Genomic DNA, 3,993 nt, shown 5'->3' with positions numbered 1-3,993 from the left:
TAAATGCATGACAACGTTTTGATGTGGTCAAAGTGAAGTCGAAGGCTACTGGTTGAATTGAACCGAGGTCCGCTGGATACAGTTCCAACTGTTCTAACCTCTGTGCTGTGCACTTGTTAACGCAGAAAAAATGTGTTCCACCACATTGAATGCCAAGTGTGAAATGTACCACTATATATCGTTTACTATGAAATTATACTGAATGAATGTTGAATCGGTCAGCACAGTGCATTTGCATGTTCTCCCCGTGCCTGAGTGGGTTTTCTTCGGGTACTCCGGTTTCCTCCCACATTCCAAAAATATGCATGGCAGGTTAATGGAACACTCTAAATTGTTCCTTGGTGTGAGTGTGAGCGTGGATGGTTGTACTGAGTGTAGTGTAGAGCTGTGTGCCCTGCGTTTGGCTGGGAACCAGTTCAGGGGCCAACTGCCTGAGGGATGGCTGGGATAGACTGCATGTGTCTTAATTGTCACGTAAAAAGGCAGTGAAATCACATCTGATAATTATGTTCTGTTATACTAAAAAATGCATAGTTACGAGAATCAAGAGTTTTTGGGAAGCGGAAAATTCATGAAATTTTTTTTAGGGGTTGGGGGGATAAAAAGAAAAAACGTTTTTTTTCAGGAGCCATTTTGCAACACCAGAAATGTTATTGGAATAAAGTGATATTCAAGGAAAAGTTTTTACATTGCCAAAATAGGGTCATCTTCGAGGATGAGGATGAGGATTTATTCCAAGAAAAAAGTAAAACTATGAAAAAGTCATGTTACAAATGAAAGTTTGTACGTACAAAAATAAAACTGTATTCTTCTCGTTGCGGGGGGTTGGTGGCAAAATTATAACAGACCCCATCATATAACATGAATACAGTTCTTTTTAAAATAAATAAAAAGAGACGTTCTCCACCCGATTATCACCATTCAAAGGAATGATCTTCAATTCGGCCTTCTTCCCAAGCATGCACGCAAACACGCAAGCACAGCAACTGAATTATTGCAGCGTTTCAGCCGCGCTCGTGCTGCGATGCGCTCAAACATCACGGCACCCGTGTGGGGCGTTTATTTGTCCCTCCACGCCAGCTCAATACAATCACATGACTTTGGCCTACGATGGCAGAGGCTGCACAATCAACAGCGGAGCGTTAGTAAAGGATGCCTGAGTAGTTTGGCGGCCAGAGGTATCCCGCGACCGCTCCTGCAAAAATCCTAAAAAGAAAACGCGCAAGCAAATTGAGGAGGCGTGACGATTCAAGTCAAGCGATGAGCGAAAAGGTTCAGAGGTCAGCTTGTACTGTACTAGTGATGGAGTTGAGCACCGACTCTACGGCTAGGGGGGCCGGAGGGGTGTTCACTGGTCCAATCATGTAGAAGGGAGGCGGTGTGGGAGAAGGGGGCTATGGCTGTCGGCGCGAGTTTGCAGTGGAGAACGGCAGGCTGGTACAGTGAGGGAAAGTGACGTCTTTGTGTCACATCGGATCACACGGAGCACGAGCACGGCATTGGGGAGGGGAAAGAGGGGCGAGTGGTGTCCAGGCCCGACTAGCCCAAAGGCCTTCTCGTTAGTCTTGCTGTAGTTCTCAGTGAAACTAGCTCTGACCCAAGGTCCTACAGCACCCCTTATCCCCTACTCTAAAATCAAAAGTAACCCAATTATGGGTCAAAAAGTGACCGATGTCAATTGGATCAATCTGAACCAACTTTTTGGGTTGTTTGTTTAATCCACAAAGTTCAGTCAAATCAATAACCACACACAACACTTGTTTAGCACAAAACAACCACGTTTTTGCATGATGTGAGAAGAATAAATTCAACAAGCTCCTTGGCACAGAGGAGTGCTCCAAAAACATTTGGCTGAAAAATATGGTCAAAAAGAAGCCGACCAAAGTTTTTGGGTTACACTATATTTTGAACCCAAAATGTTGGGTTAAATCAATAACCCACAAAACCTCAACATCTGGGGTTAAATTAACAACCCCAGAAGTTGGGTTGGTCCCTTTTTGACCCAATTTGAGCTATATTCAACCCGACTGTTGTTAGAGGTGGCCTGGTGGGTCCAGTGGTTAGCGTGTCGACCTCACAGTGCAAAGGCACTGGGTTTGATTTCAGCTCCGACCTCCCTGTGTGGAGTTTTCATGTTCTCCCCTGTCTGCGTGGGGTTTCTTTGGGTACTCTGGTTTCCTCACACATTCCATAAACATGCATGACAGGCTGATTGAACACTAAAAAGGTGGGATAGTTCTTAGGTGGGATAGGCTCCAGCACGCTCCGCGACCCTTGTGAGGATTAAGCTGATCAGAAAATGGATGGATGGATGTTTTTAGAATGAATGAGATCCCAGTGTCAGCCCCAGGTTGACCTTAAGTTAAGACCAGTTTCACTACACAGTTCCAACCCAAAAACTGGGTTGATTTGTGCAAAACAATTCTCAAAATTGGGAGAAGCAATGCGACTCTTTTGAGTACATTTTTGGGGATAAATGAGTAACCAAAAAAAGTGGGGTCCAATTGACCCAAGTGGTGGTTGGTCTTGCTTTTTTTTTCCCCGAGTGAAGAGATGGGCGCTCCTCATGGTCACGGGAACATCCTGGAAATCATACGTTGGACCATCTGCTCCTCGTTGCATACATTTAGGCCCATAATCAGGAAGTCTTGTTAAATCCTTGTGTTTACAACGTCTGTTCTTCTGAGAGAAGTGCTCCTACAACAAAGGAAAGTCAAGTTAGACACACACATCACAATATCCTTGAATACACTGAATAGCAGCAATCGTGAAAAAAATCTAAATAAAAAAATAAGCCAGGTGTACTTGATATACACCTCAAAGGTTTTGTAACGGCACATGGAAGCCACAAGATGGCAGCAACACCCTTTTTCCTATTAAGATACAGCTATGGCCTGAGAAACTGAAGGAGGAGAGGAGAATTAAGTTTATTTTTCAAGAACATTCATTGGTATAAATTAAAATTATATGTGGAAAAGTTAGAGTCGTTTGTCTTTTTAACATTTTTACACTTTTCTTGAAAGTTTAAATATGACCAGAAATGTCCTCAGAACAGTGAGAATAGTAATAATTCCAAGAAAGAAAAAAAAGAAATATTACTACAGAACTACAAAGAGGCTGCAGTAGCTCCAAAACAGGGTCATGGTTCACATCCCATTGTAGACCGCCCAAATAAAATAAATACAGAAATGGCAAGTCGTTGTTGGAGAGATGCATTCCTTTGCTCGAACATCCTTTTCCGCATGCCTACATGCATACGCGAGGTTTGGCTATTCAACATTTTCTTCAACAAGCAGAGGGAAAAATGAACGAATGAAAGAAAATTTTGACTTATATTTTCTTCCAACCGTCTTATCTACCAATTATCTGGTAACCATCAAACAAAAAAAATCCACACCACCATGGAACTCCACATAGGAAGGCTAAAATAGTCACAACCTGCGAACTGTGACGCACTTGGTGAGCATGTTGCCTCATATTTGTCAAGAATATACCGGTAAGAGTCCTAATTTTGCAAGAATAAAGCTGTAAGGAAAAAAAAAAATGCAACATTTTGAGTTTTTTTTCCCCAAAAGAAAAAATTGGAATGACCCCAATTGTTATTTTATTGCAATATAAAGGGCATTGTATTATAACTGGAATTTTAAAAAAAGTCATATTAAAAGAAAAAAAGTCTGTTCTGGAAAAAGAACCGATCACAAGATTAAAGGCTGTAATAGCAATCATACAACTGCTACCCCACACCCAGGTGATAAGAAGACAAAAAGCTGTTTTATTAAACAATAAAAAGAATAATGCTTGAAAAATAAGGTTCGGATTTCAGGACTTACACAAGTCCAGCGATTATAAGTAAAGAATGTTAGGATAAACAATTCACAGTATTACAAGAATAGCTGTATTTTTATGAAAAAAAGTCAACATTCCAAGAATAAAGTTGTAATATTGGAAGGAAAATAGTCAGTGTTACAATATTTTTTTTTAATCATTCATAAG

The sequence above is a fragment of the Hippocampus zosterae genome, chromosome 14 (assembly GCF_025434085.1).
Source record: "Hippocampus zosterae strain Florida chromosome 14, ASM2543408v3, whole genome shotgun sequence".
In the NCBI taxonomy this organism is placed as follows: Eukaryota; Metazoa; Chordata; class Actinopteri; order Syngnathiformes; family Syngnathidae; genus Hippocampus; species Hippocampus zosterae.
This window is presented reverse-complemented; position numbering follows the sequence as displayed.